Source organism: Ambystoma mexicanum, chromosome 3p (genome assembly GCF_040938575.1).
Source record: "Ambystoma mexicanum isolate Mex_15411 chromosome 3p, UKY_AmexF1_1, whole genome shotgun sequence".
NCBI classification, from domain to species: domain Eukaryota; kingdom Metazoa; phylum Chordata; class Amphibia; order Caudata; family Ambystomatidae; genus Ambystoma; species Ambystoma mexicanum.
The window spans coordinates 509,544,537-509,567,066 of NC_090925.1; the positions used below are offsets into that span (position 1 = coordinate 509,544,537).

The 22,530-nt window shown below is 45.9% G+C and overlaps 1 protein-coding gene across 1 annotated transcript in view; it reads left to right on the forward strand.

Moving 5' to 3' along the window:
* The window catches only part of PEDS1 (plasmanylethanolamine desaturase 1), a 378,660-nt gene that overhangs the window by 204,097 nt on the left and 152,033 nt on the right, over window positions 1-22,530 (forward strand). The window lies entirely within an intron of this gene.

Consider the following 22,530-nt stretch of genomic DNA (forward strand, 5'->3'; position numbering starts at 1 on the left):
AAAAGCAGGGCGGGGGGGGGCGAGGATGTACTGGTGTCCACTAGATATAGGGTCTGGAACCTGTATGGTTCATGGGGTACCAGGCCACCAGTCTCAGTGGTATGATTTAGCAGGGAAGGGATTAAGTAAAACAGGAACACAAAATCGGAGTTTTCATACGTTTACGGAACTTATGCAATCCAGCTCAAGTATGAGAGGAGCAGGAAAGCTGTTGAAAAGAGAGGCACCAGCCGCAGAGACATACCTCCCGCTCTGTTTCAAAAGATTTTTAACAATCACAGTATGGGAGTTACAGCAGCAGAGGGCTCTATCAGGGCAGTATTAAGGGAAACAAAGTTGGACATATTGTAGTCCCTGCAATAAGCAGGGGCTGCAGTGATACGATCCCTGGGCTTTAGGCCAACGTAAGTCTTGCAGCCCTATTTTAGATTAGCCAAATGGGGCATAGACAATAGTGGAGGTTAAGGAAGAGGCTGTTTCAGTAGTCCAACCATCACATGACCCGGGCTCTACATACGTTCAGCTTCTGGGGTAAGGTGAGAATGGAACAATGCCTGTAAGGAGCGCAAACTGAAATCGTGGGCTTTTTTTTTTTACAAGCTCCAAAATGTAAGTAGTTAAGGAGAGAGAGGATTTCGAAATGACCCCAAGGTTTTTGGCCTCGCAGGATGGTGAAAGTAGAAGGCCCAAAGACAGTGGCCAGAGGATAGGAGGAAAAACCGGGCACAGGTATCTCAAGAAGAAAGATCTCCGTCTTACTGGCATTGAGACAGATTGTTGGCTGCACAAAATGCCTCGATGGTGATCAAACAATCGCGGATAAATAACGGGGATAACAATTTAGTTCAGTGAAGTTTAACATAAATGAGAAAAAAAGACATCGGGTGATCCAGAGGGACGAAATAGATGTGGAAGAACCCCAAGTATAGGATAAAACACGGAGTTACTCTGTACTGCACCACCTCACTGTGTACCTGCAAACAGCCCAGTTGCAGTTGGTAAGGGCAGTTAGTGAGGCAAACAAATCAGCCAGTCCAGTGCCCAGCCCAGGATGCTAAAGGAATCATATAATTATTTCTTGAGGATACAATGGTACACCGTGTGAAAGGCAGAGGAGAAACTCACACTGAACCCCCTGCAATTGAAATGTTTGCGGACACCAATATTGCCTGCAGACTTAGCGTCAATTCCAAACCCCTTTTTTCCACCTATAAAAACCGCTCCAAATCATCTTTATTCCACTCCCCTACCCTTTCCATGCCCTATTTCAGCTATCAAATAACCCCAAATGGATTTTCCAAACAGCTTGTTCACAACGCTGTCCACGGACTACCGTGGTGTCCGGAGTACCGTGGCACTGGCACGCCCTTTTACTGGCACACCTATAACATCCCACATTATCTTTATTCCACCCACCCCCTCCCCCTACCCTTTCCAGAACCTCTTTAGACCACCAAATAACCCCAAATGTGTGTTCCTGACTTTTTCCCCCCAGTGCTCTATCCACAGACAACAGCGGCTGTCCGTGGATCCAACATGGTGAACGTTTCCAAAAATATGACGCACCGCATGCTTTTCACCATTTAATCAGCAGGCACGTCCAATCTCTGCGGACATCATGCCGGACCCTGATTGGTCCAGGGGGGTTTCTCTGGACCGAATAGGGACCCATATATCACTAATTAGTTTTTTCCTACTTTTTTGCCTTTTAAAAACAATGACTGGAAAGCATGGTTTAGGACCAAGCTGCCGCTCCTGGCAAACCTTTGGTGACAATCCGTCCAGCGGTTTGGACTGCAGGCGTGAGCAACATCTTTTTTCCATTGTGTCTGAGGATTGTCACAAATGTTGGGCCCTCCCTATAACTTTGACCTTCCCAACAGCCTCCCTTCAAGAAACCGTGCCAAACTTAGCAGAAGCATTCCGAGGGGGCCATATACTTTTTTTTTCTTTTTTTTTTTTTCTCAAGGTTTGGTGAGGACTCACCAAAGTGAGTAAAAGTAAAGTTCAGACCACTTGCCGGCCGTTCCTTAGTCCCTTCTGTGACTGTTGCCTTGCATGCACACACAGACGCACACACTAGCAATATTTGAAAGCTATACAAAACTTCATATTTAACATCATAAGCATTTCCTAATCCGAAATGCCAAACACAACTGCTTGCTGAGAGGCTCCAACTAAAACGCATCAAACCTCCCGCCATTAAATGCCATTGATGTGCTTGTGAGACAAAGGGAAAACGCAGCATGAAATGCCCATGCAAATCACTGGTATACTTGAACAAATGAGTGCAGCAGACTGGGAGGGCTGAGTAAGCTCCCCAAACTTGAGTGGTGGGTACAAACTCTTCAGGCTGCTGTTGAGGCATGCGCTTGGTGAGATTTGATGTTTTAGTCAAGTATCTGAGCCTTGCACATATTGGTGCTAATCTGGTAAACCAACTTCCCCTGGCATGCACCCATTTCAACAAAGTTTGCATGAGTGTAGAAATAAAATGCACTGGTTTCAGGAGGCAAAGGAGCACCTTGCAAACACGTCCTTGCAGGGCAGCGGTCCTGTTTGCCATTCCACAAATGCATGCTATTCTGTGGTCGACTGGATTCACACAGCTTGATGTAGCCACTGTGTGCTGCTGTCCCTGAACAGCCAATCATCCAGGTATGGATATAAATACAAATCTCTGCCCAGCTACCCTGCCATTAGAGCAGGTATGTTTGCAAATACCCTCGGTAAGGAGTTCAGCCCAACAGGCATAAGCTTGGATTGCCAGTAATAATTTCCCTCTAAACCTGTGGTACTTACCATGAATCTGGAGACAAAAAGGCGAAATACTGCAAGTTCTGTGTGAACAGAAAATCTGACAATTTTCATGAGTCAACATCCGGATGGTCTGCCACTGTACAGAATTTTGAGGAGCCAGAGGCCCTTATTTGAGCATGTTTCCTGACCAAGAAGTATCAGTAGTACATTCGGCAAACCATCTCGCCAACCTCTTTGGCCGTGCGCAGGTCGATGGTGCACCCATTGTGGGCGCGAAGTCTGCTTGAGGCCAAATTCTTCAATAGGTCACAGGTGTAAAATCTGTAACAAGCTTTTGGTCAAAAGTGAACATATCCCACTCTGAAGCTAAATTATATTATGCCCCCGCGTGTGGTTATTGTAGGATGCAGGAAATGGAAATGGTTAGCGGTCCCCTCAGTGGTTAGGTTAGGATAAATAGGGTTTGCTTTTGCTGGGTACTTCACTGCTGGCCACCACTTATTATCCTGTGACACAATTAGACTCCTTGCTGTCCCTCTGAGGAGTCTGCTGATGGTATTTGTACAGAACAGACTGGTAGGTCAGCAGTGTCTTTGCTTCAAAGGGATTGTGCCCTCCGACGTATTCCTTATCTTTGATCTAATCCATTCCAGCTTGCTGGCCTCGGAATTTTTTTCCAGTAGAGGGCGGTGCGCGTCGACGTCCCTAGAGTCTGTGTCCCTCGACAGCCTCCGTATCAGCGCTGACATCGTCATGAGTACAAATAGACCGCTGCTCAGTTCTGTTTTTCCGCGCTTTGTGAGCCTCGGAAACGTAACGCTTGGTTCCTTTCCTCATAAAAATCTTCTTATTCTTCGAAAATACTAAATTTACACAATGGCATCTTCATTCGAACCATCGACTCCACGGTCCGGATTTAAAAAATGTTGCGACTGTGGGAAGAAAATGTCTTTAACAGATCCTCACAGGATCTGTTTGTGGTGCCTGGGATCGGAGCATCATTGTTCGGAGTGTGAAGACTGTATGTCCATGACGGCGAAAGCCTTGAAGGAGCGTAAGGGGAAGCTAGAAAGAGGTAAGGCTTTAAAAACTTCTACCGATTCAAAAGTTTGTTCGGCTGAGTCAAGGCATTCGTCTACTTGTCAAAAGAAACATTCTCGATCGAGAACTCGAAGTGGTTCCCATCATTCTTCGACATCGAGACATTCTAAGAAGAGGCGCCATAGATCCCCTCTTCCTCTAGTTCCCCCGGAAAGGGTCACCTGCCCCACGAAACACAGCTCTCTGGCTAAGTGGGAGGAATTCTGTAAAAAAAAGTAGCGTTTTCGAGAAAGCGGCCTCGACACCCTCGGAGACGTCTAAAGGTGATACCCTGGGTAAAAGACCCGAAAAATCAAAACGCTGCGAGTCGTTGAACCCGGCAAATAAAAACTATAGAGCGTCATGAACCCTCGAGTAAGGGCAATAAGATTGCGTCATCGACGCCGTCGTTGAAGCTTCCTTCGACACACAAATCTGCGTCATTGATGCCATTGTCGAAGGGACCTTCGATGCATAAATCTGCCTAATAATCGCCCTCGTCGACTCTGATGAAGGATAAGTCTAGGACTGCCTCTACGACACAGGCACCCGAGGTGTCGAAGGCCCCGACCATGACTTTGAGATTGCCATCGAGAATCTCGACAACGCCGAGTAGGATTCCGATCCTATCGAGTTCATCGAGGCCTTTTCCGACGCCTTTTACAGGATTGTCAAAGCCTACAACATCCACAACCACGTTGTTTTCTCAGGCAGTAACAAATTTGGCTCCTTCTCTAGAAATGGGTTTTACTCCATATCCTAGGTCTGATTACTTTAGAGTCTTGTCCTCCATATATGAAGAAGGGGGGAGGACTCTGACAATGAGACCTTTTTGGTCTACAAAACTACAGTACCTATTCCACAGGAATTAATCTCTGAAGAAAATAGGTCAAAAGACTTACAGGAGTCTCTACATGAGGCAAGTGGTATAGATGCATCCCCAGAAGGAGTTTGCTAGACCAGAACCTGGAGAACATGCTGAGATACCTTACAGGGCTCTAATGGCTAGAATAATTGAATTTATGGGGTGGAATACACCTGCACCACCTTTAGCAAGATTACCTTACTGATATATTGGATAAAGGACCCCAAGAGTATCCCGTTCCTTTTCATGCTGCTATGCAAAGAAAAACATCTGCAAATTGGGAGACTCCTGAAGTTATCCCTGCAGTAAATAAGAAACTCTCCGCTAAATACAGAGTATCAGCTTCAGATCCAGAATATCTAAGTAAACATCCAACTCCAGAAAGTTTAGTTGTGCAGGCAGTGACTTCATCAAACAGTAAGTCGGCATACCCCACTATTCCACAAGACTGAGATGATAAAGATTTGACGCCATGTCAAAAAGTCTTTTCGGCATGTAGTATGGCACTTAAATCTATCAACGCCACTTGCACGCTAGCAAGATTCAGCCACACACTTTGGTAGTGTGCTTCATCTGCGGCTGACTGTCTCCCAGAAGGGGAAGAACACATAAGCAACCTTAATCATCCAGGATGGTAAGGATGCAATGTGAGTCCCTTCAAACTGGCATTGACTCTGCTGACAGCATCAGCAGGGCCTTGGCGGCGAGTGCAGATTTGCGTGGTTGCGGAAGTCTGGGTTTGCCCCAGATGTGCAAGTCAGACTTCTGAATATGCCCTTTGACAGCACTTCTCTATTTGGAAAGAAGGCTGATGACAGCCTGGAGAAATTGCAAACATCCAAAGCAGCAGCAAAATCCCTTGGGGCTGCAATCAGGCAAACTCAAAATCGCCCCACAGGTACATCCTGGAGACGCAAGTCCTTTTGCTTTTACTCTGCATTCGGAAAAGGCAGAGGACAGCCAGCTCAAAGGGTCCAGAGACGATTCACCTGTGGTGGACGGGGAAAAGGTACAAAATCCACAACAGCAGGTGCTACTTTACCCTCCGCATCTGCGTCAGCCGCTTCTAAACCCCTCTGAGCTCTCCCCTCACAAGACACGAGTAGGGGGCAGGTTAACTCAACATCTGGCAGAATGGCAGGCTATTACGTCAGATGCATTGGAGACAGTTGCCCAAGGTTACTGCCCGCCTTTCCTACAAACTCCTCAGTCATCCACCAGGGAACAACTCTTTGAAGTTTCCACACCCGCTCCTTATGCAGGAGATTTCAGACCTGCTAGAGAGAGGTGCCATAGAACCGGTACCTGTAGCGGAGAAGAACAAGGGTTGGTATTTCCCCTACTTTCTAGTACCAAAGGACGATGGAGGATTGAGACCCATCTTGGACTTGTGAGAATTGAACAAATTCCTCAGGAAAGACCAGTTCAAGATGGTAACCCTTTCTCAGATCCTTCAGGCCCTCCAGCTTCAGGATTGGTTGGTATCTCTAGACTTTCAGGATGCTTATTTCCATGTGCCAATCCATCTCAAACCCAGGAAATACCTCAGGTTTGCAATTGGCAACTCATTATCAATTTTGAGTTCTGCCATTTGTGTTGACCTCCCCATGAGGGTCTTTACCAAGCTAATGGCGGTTGTGGCTGCAAGTCTTGAGGGAAGGGATTCACGTCTACCCCTACCTGGACGACTGGTTGATCAGAGCAGTACCCCGGAACAAGCTCAGATCCATCTAGATTATGTTTGCCACTTCCTTCACAAGCTGGGCTTCTCCCTCAACTTGAAGTCACAGATGATACCATCACAGAGACTCCAGTTCATTGGAGCAGTCCTGCACACATCCCTGGGAAAAGCCTCGCCACCAGAGGTGAGGGTTCAAGATATTCTACAGATGGTCACCAGGTTTCAAAATGCCCAACGTCTACCAGCCTTCGACTTTTTGAGGTTGCTCGGCCTCATGGCATCCTGAAACTTCCTAGTGCCAGAGGCTCGCCTGAGAATGAGATCCCTCTGGTGGGCACTAAGGACCCCGTGGTCACAATTCTCAGGGAGAATGTCAGATCTCCTAATTCCAGACAGAGTAACTCGAACTTCATTGGTGGGCCTGTCGGGAGAACATCTTAAAAGGAGAACAGTTTTGGCAAACATGGCCGGAGATGACAGTAGTCGCGGATGCTTCACTCACAGGGTGGGGAGCCAATGCCAGCGACTTGACCATAAGCGGTCGTTGGTCTCCATCGGAGTCCAGACTACACATCAACCTATTGGAGCTGAGAGCGATCAGACTAGCACTGAAAGGTTTCCTGCCATCAGTACAGGGAAAAAATGTCCTGATAATGACGGACAACACAGTGGCCATGCATCTCCTCAACAAAAGGAGGCGTAGGGTCACTGCCACTGTGCAGAGAGGCAATGCAGCTCTGGTTTTGGGAAATTCAAGAATGAATCTCTCTATCGGCAGTTCACCTATCCGGTGAGAAGAACTTGAGGGCGGACGCTCTGTGCAGGCAGAGCAGTCTCCCACGAGTGGGAACTAGCTCAGGAAGCCCTTCAAGAGATCTTCGCCCTTTGGGGAACCCGATCTGTTCGCCACCAGTATCAATAGGAAGTGCGATCAGTATTGCTCAAGGGAATTTCCCCCGAGAGGAGCTCTAGGGAACGCGTTCGGAGTAGACTGGGAATATCCACTTCTGTAACCGTCATTCCTCAAATGATCAGGAGGTTGAAAAGATTCCGGAAACCCATGATCCTAATTGCCCTGGATTGGGCCAGGAGAATGTGTACCCGGATCTTCTAGACATGTCCATCTGCCCTCCGATTTGTCTTCCGCAAAGAGAGGATCTTCTCTTGCAGAAGGGAGGTCAGCTTCTCCATCCGGATATCAGAACCCTCAACCTTCACGCCTGGTTTCTGAAAGGTTCAGATACAAGGATTGGGGTCTCCCGTATGATGTCATGGAGGTGTTGCTTTCAGCCAGAAGGCCAGCAACTAAGACTTTATACTGCTGCCGTTGGAACAAAATTTGTAGCTGGTGTAGAGAAAAGAATAATGAACCCTTTTCATGTAATACACCAATGGTGTTATCTTTCTTGCTTTACTTAGCAAATTCACGTCTCCAAGTTAGTACGATCAACGGCTGCCTCTCAGTGCTGTCAATCTTTAAGCGTACTGCTGAGGAGCCTTCATATTTCAAATTACCGTTAGTAATTCAATTTCTGAAAAGGATTAACTAATGTTTATCCCCCCAAAACCTTTTCAAGTTCCATTGTGGGACCTAAACCTAGTCTTATAGATTCTGATGGGTACTCCATTTGAACCACTTCATTCCTGTTCATTAAGGTTTCTCACTCTTAAAACAGTTTTTCTAGTGGCTCTTACTTCGACCAGAAGAGTGAGCGAATTACAAGCTCCATCTTGCAAACCTCCTCATACAATCTTTCATAAAGATAAGGTTGTTTTACAAGTGAAGCCCGATTTTCTCCCAAAGGTGGTCTCTGAATTCCACATTACTCAGCAAATGACCTTACCCTCGTTCTAGCCTCCTCCCCATCCAGGGAAAGAGGAAGAGAGATTACACAGGCTAGATCCAAGGCGTGCCGTAAGCTTTTACGTTATCAGACTTGCAAGAATCAGGAAAGCAGACCAATTGTTTGTGGGATATGCAGGACACAAATTAGGTTTGCCAATTACAAAACAAACCATTTCAAGATGGATTATTTTAACTATTATACAATGCTATAAATTGGCAGGAAAAGAGCCCCCTCAACATCTTGGGGCTCATTCAACCAGGGGTATTGCAGCCTCTTCGGCTCTCCAAAGAGGAGTTCCAATTAAGGACATATGTACAGCTGCCACATAGTTGTCAGTACACTTTCACCAAATTTTACAGCATTGATTCCTCCTCCCGCCAGGAAACAAAATTTGGAAAAGCTGTGTTGGCATTCTGTACATCTTTAAAGGGAAACATTTCATTTTTACTCCCGCCTCCTCTATATACTGCTGCTATCGGAGTCCATCAAAGATGAGGAATACGTCGGAGGACACTACCTTCGCAGAACAAGTTACTTACCAAACTGGTAATGTTCTTTCGATATGATGTCCCTCTGACATATTCCTTATCGCCCCTCCCATTCATCCCTGCAGTAAAACTTCCCTTGTAGTTGCAGCTTACGCTCCTTCAAGGTCACTAACCAATTCATGCAAAGCAAATCTAAAGTTCAAAACGGAACTGAGCAATGGATGCTGCGCGAGTCTATTTGTAGTCATGACATCGGCGCCGATACGGAGGCTGGCGAGGTACACCGACTCGAGGGACGTCTCCGCGCAGCGCCCTCTACTGTAAAAAATGTCCCAGGCCATCACTCTGGAATGGATTATATCAAAGATAAGCAATACGCCGGAGGAACATCCCATCGAAAGAACGTTACCAGTTTGGTAAGTAACTCGTTCATCTGGCATAAAGACCATGAATGCCACATTCGGCAACTTGATCGTAAGGGATGCCATAGACCATTTTCCATCCCATGCTTGCCATTTTTGCCGCTTTTGTCCGATGGGGGTAGATGTTACACAAGGTGGGTCTCCGTGCCTCCGTGTAGTTTGGCAAAGCCTCTGAGGCAACCTCCCTCACTTAATCTGAACAAATATGCATTTAAGAACTTGAGAGGCTTCAAATATTAGAGCACCAAGTTACAAATCCTTATCTTTCATTCTTATTGGAAGGCAAAGGCATACCCTCCTTACTCTTCCTTCTAAACCTCAAACGCAAAGGTACCCGTCTCCCTTTTCATATGGGATGCAAGGAACATGCCTCAAATGGGGAACCCTCTGCGGTTCCAGTATCTGTGTAATCCTACTAGTAGAATATAATCCTAATGAAGGGTCATCCTGAGAAGTGGCTACTCTTAAATTGACCTTCCTGGATGGAGTCCACCTAGTTCTATTCCGCACTCTCCTGGTGTGGGAAATGCTGCACTATGAAGGTATTGGTTTCAACGTCCTTTTCCATGGAGAAAGAACTCTCCTTCCTCAATGATTAACACTGGTTCCACTGGAGGACATTTGGTGGAGCTCTTCCTTGCATTATACTCGGTAATCGGACACAAAAAGGAAACCTTGTACTCCAACAAGGCGAAGAGTGTCCCTTAGTGCTGCTGGGGCATATTAATCTTATGTCTTGCTTTCTTTTTCCAACTCTTTCTGCGGTCTCCTCGCTTTCATGGTGAGCCTTCAAACTTTCTTTAATCTCTGAAGTGGTCCTCTGACCACTTTTCCCAGATGATTTTCATTCACGCTTTATGCTAGAACAGAGTGGGTTAGTCAATCTTCCTGTGGTGAAGACAGCACTGATAGCAACTGCCCCCTAATGTTGATGTTACAGGCATTTTCGACTTGGACTGATAGTTAGGTCTGGCTTTAACAAAGGCTAGACCTAATGGGTCTTGATGTGGACAAGCCCACTGGGGGTTTGTGTCAAGGAGGTGGCTGAAGCAAAAAAAGAGCAAACATGCGATTCAGGTAGCAAGCCACCATGGGCGCCCAGTCGCTCCACACTACTTTAAGTGATGCTGGCAGCGTTTTTCAACCCCTGATCCACTGGCGCTCTCCCAGGTGTGTGTTTACGATTGTGTTTTAGAGGCCGGGGAGGGAAGAGAGTAAGACAATCTCCAAGGTAGGTTACTTAGAACTGACCTTGGAAATCTGTTTTGGAATATTCCATTACCAACCTGAGCCATAATTCTTCCGAATGTAAAGAAGCACACATCCCTTCATTCCTTCCCTGCCCCAATAATTCTCCACAGATCTCAAATTCAAAGACTTGATCTCGGTCGAATCAAACAGTTGTGTGTTTACCTCGGGCATTCTTTTGGCTTCATTTTGCAGAGGCCCTGAGGAGGCTTTCCTTTTCTCACTCATTTGTGCAGGTTTCTCCAACAGTTGTAGAAGTTTCCAGAGGATCACTTTGGGATAAGCCAGCTCAGAAATACTTGTATTTCTTACTCACAGAATATACTCTAGAGCACTGAAGCAGAGTGTCTGCAGCTACACTTGTGTTAAGAATCTGAGGTAAGAGTCAGGGGGTGTTTGACACTCGGGATAAACATGTCATTCTACCCTTAAGAGTAAAGCCCAAAAGGCTTACACATGATGTTGCCATGTGTGTATTGGTCTAGGAGCAATTATTCAATAAGCATGATTGTCTATAAGACCATGCGGAAGAGCTTGTTCTCTTTTTTTTAAATATAATTTGTTTATAATTGGTTCTTTATAACTGGCTTAATACCCAGAGGTTTCTAAGAGCAGACCTGGGGATCAAACCCGTGTTGCTCCGTGTCTTGCTTCCAAGGCGAGCACATTGCCCCTGAGCTATCCTCTCGTGACGCCTTGGTCCTTACACCGATGGCCAGTTTCCTTTATTACTTTTGGGAGATTCCCAAGCAATAAGAACCTAGGAGGGGGAGAGACCTTAGCCTAACCCTTTCAAAAAAGGATGGGGATGCCAAAGTAGTTGCTTTGTCTTGAATGTCCCAGAGCGCAAGACTTGGATGGGCCACTAAGGGGTCTTTTGCCCTTTAGGATGAAGATCCTATAAGGAATAGCACCCCCAATGCAAGATGCCAACCAGTGTGCTAGAGACAAATTAGAGGGCTGTTTGTCCTATGAGCAGCTCCCTTGGGTCACAAGGGCATGTCTGGGCAAAATATCCTAATCGTCCCCAGGTAAAAACGCAAAGCTTTTCAGACATCTGTTATGTTTCTCTGCATCAGATGTTACATTTGGAAAGACATAGATTTTAAAAGCAAGCATCTTTGATTAAAACAAAGTCGGTGAGAACCTGCCGACTAAAAGGAGTCCCACGCAACACTTTGACCTTTTCAAAGGCCGAAGTGTCCTGATGCAGACATGGCTTCCAGCGTGACCCCTGGCGAACAGCTGGGAAAGTTTAAGAGTGCTCTGTTAGGACTAAATTTAGGTCATGTGATGGGTATGAAGCCTTCAGGGGAGAGCAGAAATGTTATGTTTTGTTGATGGCACTGTAGCCACAAGCATAGCTTTATGCTGCTAAGAAATCAATTAAAGGAAACTGTATGCTAACACTTTAAAATATCTGCTGCCTATCAACTTCTGTTATCAGCAAAGGAAGCAAGGTACCTTTGGCAGGACTAGTGTCAGCCTGAACCTGCTAATACTAAAATGAAAGAACATATGTTGTCTCGGGTGCAGACCAACGAGTTAATGACCTTTTGTAAAAACGAGTTGCAGAGCCATGGTAGAATCCTTCCTAGACAGATTTCAGGTTTTACATGGACAGCCAGTCAGCTGCCCAGGAACCAAGCAAACGGTGAGAGGGAACTGGAAGCCCCCAGCAATCCCCCTTCTCAGAGGTCACTCCTCCAGAATGTGACAGTGAGCAAGATGAGGGATAAGGAGGGGCCTTCATTATGTGAGAAGGCAAATCTACAAGGGCACCACAGGGCAACCAATATCATGGACGGACTTCAGATTCTGAAATGTCATCTGTGTATCAAGGGAAAGTTGAAACGCTCATGCCCTACCATGAGACCTTCAATTCCTCCCCAAGACCTGCAGGCTCTTCCCCATGCATGCAGTGTAAAGGGAACAATTGTTGGTGGCGGGGGTTACTAAGGTGAAGAGTAGATCAGCCCCCTCTTTGGTGATAGACAGGTAAAAATGTCATTTAGGCCATGTGCCCGCCTTCCTGTCTAACATTGTAAAAGTCAGAAGCATTGTCCTTGAGGCAGCCAGGCTGCCCTCATAGGCAGGTACATTAGAAAATAGGTGATACTACACACATTTATTATAATAATTATGATATAGAACATATATGGGTCAGCAAAAGGCAGCCATTTTTCCCAAAATGAATGTCATCATGCATTACAGATGGCTATAGGCCTTAAACTCTCATAGAAAATCAAAAGTGCTGCAAGCACAGAAATATAGTGCCATGTGCCACACAGAAAGGGAGTGTTTGGGCGGAAGCCAATTTGCAGTGATTCAGCAGTTTAGATAGTAGGAATATACCGTCTTCAACAGTGATATTCTAAGGTTTTTTCCTGAAATAAAATTTGGCAGTGGGCAGAAGCAGATAAACTAGGCGAGATGACCTCGGACACAGTGCGCTAGGAAGTCTGAAGTAAATGTCACACTCAGAATTACTATTTTTCTAGTTTTAAAGTTGCAAATGCATGTCTTGTGATTTAGAAGATGTGGAAAACATCTACTCATGCTAATTATCTTTTATATGAGGTCATTGAATTATTGCGCAATGCTTTATTTTTTGTTAAAAAAAGGGTGTCAAACTGGACATGCTGAGTCCTTGCCGTGCTAACTGACATCTGTGTCATGATTAACTGCTCCCAGCTGGCTGAAGAATAACATTTTTTGCGCTCTGCGCAATTGTCTCTTAAAGGGCTTTCATTGAGTTATGTTGAGAAGGCACCTCCTCAACAAAGGTACACAGTCTACTGTTTAAAAAGGGAAGAGCAGTATTTCCTGACAAAGTTCCACTCGTGGTTGAAGCTTGAAATCACTCTGAATGCTGGCTTCCACATTCAGATGCCCAGAAGATGAAGAGCCTGGCGGTGACCATGTTGCATCATCCACCCTCGGATGGAAAAGGCTAGCAGAACCAGACACTGCATAGCCTTGTCCATAGCCACCATTACTCCCTGATCTGCTATTTTGGGAGGGAGGAAAGCTCTCAGGCATAGATTGCCTTTTAGCATGTTAAGTGTAAAGCTTTGGAGATTTACCACTCTAAAAACATTTTGGGTCTTGTACAATAATGATGTATCCCACGTAGGAAGGGAGGAATCCTTTGCAATTGTGCACAAAATAGCCTCCTCGAAGAAACCTAACTCCACCAGCAGGTTGGCCTCACCCCCACCACCCTTCTACTCTGATCTCCTGAGGCACAGGAAGAACAGGAGAGCAGGACAGAGGTTGGGGCACCACAAGCTTGCTAGGAGTTGTGGCCCAAGGGGGAACTAAAAGAAATTAAGGGAACATATGACCTCATGCAGAACATAAGCCCAAGTCAGCCTTGCAGAACATAAGCATGAATCAGCCAATCGTGTGCTGTGGTGGGGAAAAAGGGAACCTCTGCACTGAAACGGTTATAGTTCGAGGTAGAGAAAGCAGCACTGTCGCTTTCAAATCAAGCTGTGATGATAGGAATCTTTTATAACTAGCATACAAATATAGTCCATACAGCTGACTGACAGAATCTGAGTTGCCATGATGAACCGCTCTGTGGGAAATGAAAATTAAGTTTAGCTCTCGAATGGCATACAAAAGAGGCCAGGGTACGCTCCTGTGTTGGATAAGGTTTAGCATTGAGCTACTGGAGCCAGCTGATTGGCTGCTGCCTTACTTCAAACTCAAACCAGGGCAACCAGCAGGCTTTAAGCCGGCCCCTTTCACACAAGACCTCCTAACAAAGGCGCCTGTCTGAGCCGTACAGCCAGCACTGCATACCGCACCCCATGTGACCTGCTGGTAATTCCGGCCGTTCCGGAGTGACCGCGGATCGTTACTCTCAGATGGCCCCAAAGACTCAAGGACTCGCTGCCTTGCAGCAGATTCTAAGCATGTTAACTGGCTAGTTGAAGCACGGTAAGGCATTCCCTGTTTACCAGTCTTTTGTGCCGGTCTAGCTAGTATTACTTGCCTGTTACATCGGGTGTCCCACTGATCCTGCATGCCACCACCCCAAACCCCTTGCTCCACGCCCACATGCAACAGTGCCCAGCCCAGGTCCCACTCCTTCACAGATATACCTGACCCGCAGGCTAATCATGCTGCGGTACCGCAGAGAACCCCTACGCTACTCTGTGCACCATAGGCACGTCGCCCTCAAACTTCCAGCTTGGCCTGCACACCTTCCACACAGAAGCCCCATTCTCTCCTAAAGGAAAAGCCACAGAGCACACTACACCGAAGTCTTCTCTTATAGGCGTCCGTCCCATGCACCACGTTTCGAAATAGGCATCATGCGTCCTGCAATCAACTCAACCCCCTCCCGAGCAGCAAGGCACACCCTGCCTTCCTGGGAAAATAAACATCCCTACAAAGTCTCTGCAGCCCTACACGCCCCATCCTAGCATTCGGCATCTGCAACTTCCTATATGGGCCTTATGCCCGCCTACTCCTGCGGTAGCAGCCCAACTCTAGCAACACCAGAGCACATAGGCACCAGGTAACTGGTATCTCTCTCCCAAAACTACCATCAGTCTTTAGATTATGGCACAGACTGCCACCAGGCACTCCCACATTTTCCTTTATTGGGTCCGTTATTGATTCCACTAACAATCATTCCTCAGCCTCTCACTAACCCTGCCCCTACTCTGCGTTCACACTCACCCCGCCCATCACCCCCTCCTACCAAGACTCAAGCACCCCAATTAGCAGAACAGCTGCACCTGTTCCCCTGCAGACCTGTCAGCCACACCAGACACCAGCCATTCTAACATCTCAGGCTCCAGCATCCACTAAATTCGTGTCCACCCACCCATCACAAAAGTCTCTCCTGCCAACACCTTATCGCCCAAAGTTGCAAGCTCCTCACCAACTGTGCAGCCAATTCAGGCCCATGGCGACAGTTTGGGTGCAGACTTGAAGACACGCTCCACCCTCTAGCCCAGCCTCACTGTCACAATGCTTCCGGCGACGGATAATGTCGCCCAAACCGCACCACCCCACGGCTACCCACACGGCCTATCCTCCAACACTAGGCACCCCATTACTCTTCAATATGCCCTAATTAATGCATGCTCCAACCAAGCTCACGCCACAGAGATATGGGACCTCCTCACCACCCACAACATAGACTTCCTAGCTATCACGGAACCATGGCTCCACAAAGCATCTGGCCTCGCCATCGCTTTAGCTCTCACCCAAGGTTATACCATCTATCGGCAGGACCGCCAGCTCTCGAAAGGGGGGTGGTGACGTAGCCATTATAGCCAAAGAATCCTTACAGTTCAGACAAATTAATTCTCCTTTACACGAGAACATAGACACTTTCTCCCTCAAGTTCTCTCTATTGCCCCGCTGCACCATCTCAATCTGCATCATTTACCGACCACCGGGTCCATCAGCCGACTTACACGAGAACCTACTCCACCTCATTGGTAATAACCTAAAAGCCTCCACCAAATCCATTCTCCTTGGCAATCTCAACATGGGATTTAATTACCCTAAAGTTCCGCATGCCAACTCTCTCGCTAAAGCCCTAAACACCATGGGATTCCTACAACTAGTCAACAGCCCCACTCACTCAAAACGTTGCATTCTAGACTGGATCGCGGACCTCCACCTCAGTTGGTTCAAACTCTACTTGACCCTGGACAGACCACCTTGTTCTCTTCTCCATCCCCAAACCGTCCAAAACCAAATCTCACACCTTACCCTTACTGCCCACCTTTGCTAGGAGTTCCTGCAAACTTACCAAAGAGAACCTCCTACCTTATCTCGACTCGCCTGTTTTCAGACCCCCGTTCTCAAATGACGCTGTTTGCGAGCTGAAAGCAACGATACACTCAAAGCAGTTGAATCCATAGCCTCACTATTTCTCAAAAAAGCGAAATCAGTAAGACATGCCAATTCTTGGTTCACAGCAGCACTCCTTGAACTACGCGCACTGCGCTTTCCAAATGGCATACCCCCAAGAATCCGACAAAAAAAAATTCAATGAGATGGCTACTCAATATAAAAACGCCTTCTTCCTCGCCAAATTCACCTCCTTCAACACCAGAATTACTAATGCGAAATCTGAATCTAAGGAGATGTTCGCTAGCTTCAGGGAACTAGTGACACTGGCTATCACACAGGTCATCTCTAATGACGAACCGTGGTGCTCGAGCATACAATCGGCCATGCTCCACAAAACAAACCTCCTGCAGAACAAACCAAAACTCCCCTTCCCACTACTCCTACTACCAACATTCCCACTTTGGTCAAATCATGATTCTCTTTCAAAGACTTCACAGACCTGGAAGTTCACATTCCTCAAACACATTAAACCCTCCAACTGTAAAGGCGATATTTGCCCAGCCAATATCAGACTGCGTAACCACCCATGCCCCATTCCTCACTGCATTCATAAATGCCTCATTCGCATTAGGTATGGTCCCCATGCCCGAAAGAAGCCCGGGTACGCCATTTCCTAAAAATAAAATAACAAACCAACCCATCTCTGGATCCAACCTCCCCTAACTACCATCCCATCACCACTGTCCCATTCCTCTTAAAAATACTGGACAAAGCAGGCTACATTCAGGTCGAACATTTCTTAGAAAACGAACTGCATTGTATGTAAGCGTCAATCTGGATTCCGCCCGGGTCATGGCACTGAATCAGCCTTACTGGACTAAAAAAAAAACAACTATGTGAAATGATCAATGAAGGGAAACCATCACTACTCTGCTCAACCTATCTGCGGCGTTTGACCTAGAAGGCCAGAAGATCAGACACCCCACTACCGCAGCTCAGTTTTCTCATAAACCCACTGCTTGGATCTCCTCCTTCCTTGAAGGAAGAGTGTTCTCAGACCTGGCTTGCGCAGCGCCTACCACCATACACTGGGGTGTCCCACAGGGCTCTTGTATCTCTCCCACTCTTTACAATATTTTCACCAAACCACTATTCGACATCCTGGATGCAGTTGGCATAGCCTACACGAACTAAGCCTACACAAACTATGCCGATGACACACAGGTGGTCCTCCCTCTCTCCGGCACCTACAATTCGGATGCTAAAACACTAGTCCACCATCCAGGCCTGGACTAGCCCGGCCGGCCAATTGCCTAAACTGAGACAAAACTGAAATCCTAGTTGGCCCTAAGGAAACCCTCAACAGTCTGTATACCTCCTTCACTGTTGACAACACACAGATTCCTGTTTCAACCTCCGTTAAGACACTACCTTAATCTACCTTGATTGCATACTCCATGTCACGCCAAGTACACGCGATCACCTTTTCAGCAACTTACTCCACCAAGCTGATCAATGTGGTCAAACCCTTCCCATCTACCCAGAACTGTCTCTCCATTGCCAGAGCCACTATGGGCTCAAAACTAGACTTCTGCAACGTCCTCTTAGCTGGCACTTCAGCAAAAAATGTAAACCGACTTTAAATTAAAATCAAATGCTCTCTGCACGGCCCTCAACATACCAAAGGGGGAACACATCTCAGCTGCTAGATGCTCTGCACACTGGCTCCCCGTCAAAGAACTCATCCTTTTCAAGACACTTGCCATCCAGGCCCAATAGAGCACACTACGCCAACCTACCGTGCACCCCCTTGGTTAAGCGTGCCAAGACTGGCGGTGCCAGCTTTCCCTTTCATCGCCTCTAAACAGAATGCCCTGCCACCATCACTTAGGAATGAACCCTCTCACATTGCCTTCCACAAAACAAGGTTGTTCATTTAAACCACACACCTTAGCACCACTTGCAAGCTCTTACCTGAGGGTGCAATAGGATACTTATGAGTAGTAGCCAGTTCACCTGTAACCCTTGAACCACCTACAACGCTGTTCCACTGCAACCAGTAGTTCATGTACAGTTACTTGTCAGTACCAGGTTTGCCTGTAACCCTTGCGAACCTCGGTCTGGCTTTGTGTCATTTCTCTGCAATTAAGTAAGCCTCCTTGTAACAGCGCCACGTTGCCCAAGGGCTGCTTTGTGCGCTTTATACATATAAAAAAAGAATACCCTGCTGTCGAGTACAATGGCACAATCTGAAGTCACAATATAAAGGAGAGGTGTGTGTGTGAGGGAGAAGGTGGCCAGGTCAAAGCAGGATGCGGTTACGGTGGGGCCTGAGGGGAAGCGGCTAACCTATGATGGGAGGCCTGCATATCAAGGGCCCATTCTCCCGCCCTCTAAACTTCCAGGCAGCAACAGTTTGTCAAATCTTAGCCAAAGAAATGGAGCAATGTAGACATGGAGACATTTTTTCGCTCTAGGCACACAAATGTAATAGCTAATGCTGTCTGTGAAAGGGGCAAAATGCTGTGTACTAATCACTTCATCCCTGCCCCAATTTTCATACTTTTACAGTAATTCTACAATTAGATGCTGTATACTCAAAAATAATCTGCTTTGGTGGAGCATGAAATTATGTATTCACCTGCAGAACTTGCCTCAACTTTTTGCAGAAATCCTTCCCTTAAGTCAGGAGGGCTTTTAAGTGATTTAACTAAACCAGTTAACTCATTTCTGCTTCCACAATTGACAGGGGAGGCAACTCTTAATTTTGCAGCATGTTTTCTTAAGAGTGCAAGCTAAGCAAGTATGAAACGTAGGACACATGTTTTAACTGGTGTTTAGGGCTTATGTTGGGTTTTGCATTTCAAATGACTAGGTTTGTGCAAGGGAATAGGGAAAGACTGACCAAATGAGCTAGACACGTCTGAAATCTCACTTCAGAACTTTGACAAAATAGGGCTCTACAATTTAAATAGCTTCACATTTATTACAATTTGGTTTTTTTGAAAAATGTTTCTTTAAAAGGTCTAATGGAAGGAGTGCTGTTCCCTTGTAAGGAATTGGTGAGCGGACGTCAAGCACAAAGCATTGTTTGAGCTGCTATGGATAGTGGGCAATTATGAAATTGTGTGTAAAGGAGTCTTCATGTGGAAAAGGGGAGTGTATGGCTCAAGGTGCATCAAGCAGGTTCATTAGCTACCGCAGGATGGAGACCTTCTGCTCTTGAACAAGGTTTAGAGAAGATAGCAGTGATTAGTTGGATGCATATGGTGATGCCAAGGAGGCGACTATGGCATCAATAAAATTGAAGACAATTGTTTGGTGTTAAGAGAATGCAGGTGGTGGTGAAAGGAGACCAGGGAAGATGCACATAGTTCTGGGAGTGCCAAATATCAGATGGGATGAGACTACCGAGGACCAGGGACCTGAGCAAAAACTGAAGCACCCATGTACTACTTCCTCCAGCTGAAGGATTGCCCAAGCTGTCCTGCCCTGAAAGCCAACTCCCGATCAACCCAACATTCTCAAACCCAAGACCCCAAAAAGCCTCCTACCTGACTCCAACCTTTAACGCTCTCATTGAAGGTACATCCAAAAGAAACCGAAGTGAAGGCCTCACAATTGTCCACCCAGATGATTCATTTCACTAACAAAGCTCTGCTGTGTAAGCTGCCCTAGAACCACCTCGCCCCTGCACCCCTTGTGAATTTAAACAAAACTCATTTAAATGTCTTTCTGTAGCCAACCTAATGGTTTGAGCCCTGAAACCTGCATATAGCCATCTGACTGGACAGGCCAACGCTACTTCCTTTTGCCAGCGGAAGAAATGTTTCACTTCGTGTTCCAAGACAGGCCTAAACCTGGCCACTTGTCGACCGCACTGTTGCACTGTAATAACAGCTGCATCTGGCAGAGTCAGGTCTCCAACCTTCCACAAAGGGGTCATTTTTTTTTTTTTTTCAAAATACAAGAAAATGCACAAACTGGAACCGCATTTTCCAAATCCTCTAGTGGAAGACGACTTGAGGGGGTTTGCTTTCAATGTTCCCTCTACTGACATTGCAGTGGCAGCTTGGGAGTGGTGTGGTTGTCACTAGACTCGTCTGCTCCTTAACCAATGCATTTGGCAAATCTGAATGCCAGTAATTTCTCAAGTTACTTTCCTGGTTGCAATAACACCCGCAAACAGTAAGGAAGATTCAAAGGTTTTAAGCATCTGAGTCATACTTGAAATTTCTTTTCGACAATCCTGGATGAGCACATTAAAGAAGATATTCAATTTTCTATTCGCCAAAGGACCAGTTTCCTTGGTGGAGTGATCACCCCACACCTTGATGTCAAGAGGTTTTAGTTACTAGATGGATATGACCAGAGAGGTTACACGATTTCACAACTATTAAGGGACAGTAGTTTTTAAGGCTCCTCTTACTGGATGCATAGTAGACTAAATCAAGTTCTGCTAAAAGGGAGCAATTGCAAGCTGGTGTGGCTATACCTTATACCAGATGGAAGGCTACTACAACAGCCTAGCAAAACTCTGTTGCTAGATATCTGCGCAAGGCACCGACCGAGGGGTTAATGAGGGTGGTCTTGGCAAGGTCCAGTGCCAGGACAAGGATGTCCAATAGGATACATTGGTGGGCCTTGCTGCACTAGAAAATCTATTCAAGTGAACATATGATCTACCTATTGCTTGCTACTGTTTACTAATGTTTATATCCACTGTGCATGTGAGTTTATGAAGGATTCAGCTTACCTGTATGTACAGTTTCTCCAGACTTGGCATCTTTCATAATTTTACATGTATCCATCCAGCCTCTCCGGTTATGTTGAGTGTTAATCTCAATTGCTTGAAGTTGTAGGTGATGTTGCAATTGAGGTCATCAGTGCTGGTGGTAGTTTGATTAAACCAGCTCTACTAGCACTGAAAAAACTAAATGTAAGGGATTATGCAAAACGGCACATGTGATGACACATTTTTTACATTTTTGTTCTACTTCAACATCTAGACTATTCCATAACCAAGTGAATCTAATAAGTTGCCAATGCTCGAACTATACATGCATCTAAGCAGCCCTACAGATGAGGGGTGTATCAGCCACTTTTACACCCTAAAAGAAAGCAAATACTTCAAAAAGAATAAAAATTGGGAGTAAACATACTCCCAACAAAAATAGGAAACACACTAGGACCTTATCCTCCTGCTTTCACCCACACAGCTCCATGGATGTTTTTGGACCAGTAGTGCACATAGTGCCAAAGGAAGAAACTATTTCTGCATGATTGGAAGAAGTAAACCTGTATCGGTTGATGTGTATTAATAACTAGGTGAAAAGGAATAATTATTTACAAAAGCATCCGTTTTCCAGTGAAAATATTTTTACTCATAAAATACTCGCATTGGGAATTGGACTTAAAATTATTTTGCTCCCAACTTTAAGAAATGGGGATTAAAATACTCCCACTTCAAAATCTTAACTGGAGCACTGCATCTAGGTAACTTTGGTTTACTCGTCGTTTTCACCATATGCTCTCCTCCATTCCTTTCTCTGTAGAACTTGGACAACATCTGTCTGGTCCTGGAAGATAATGCAGCGCATCATGGGTTCAATACCACGTCCCGTGCTTAGAGGCCAGACTTTTGCAGGCAGCACATTATTAAACAAATAAAGTAATGGCATTGGTGAATGGAAAAGGCCAGATATGTGTGAACACGGGTGGTGCTGTGGCTGTAAGGGGCAGAGTGGTTGAAACGCATGTACCTGGCTTTGTAGCAAAGTAACAAAGGGAAATGTTTGCCATGCTGGGCAAAAAAGGCTGCATTCCCTTCAGGTGGGTCAGAACTACTAAAAAAAGAGTATGGAGAAAAGACTGAAGCAGGAGGAGTACAATAGTCACTATGAGTAACCTGTTCTTTTCAACCTGCAACTAGGAATGATATCCCACTGTTACATTGTTACTGGTGAGTAACATTCTCATTTGTTCAGTAAGCCCAGTGAAATTTAGCACATGCTACCTACTACCCTATTTAGTCACTTTGTATATCACCAGTTTAAATTCTGGCAGAGCACAAGGTACACATAGTAATGCCTGTAATTTACAGATCGACAGCTGCACTGTATGGTAACACTTGCTGTATTAATTTAGAACTCTGCAGACATTGGAGAGGAACATATGAAGTTGAGATGTTGCTGATTGTAATCCGTTTGCATGACAGTGTCCATCTTTTACTTGCTTCGTTGTTGCTTCAAGCTACTTTTGTGATGGGCGTATTTTAAGGACCAACCTTTATTCTGTCAGATTTCTATGGTAG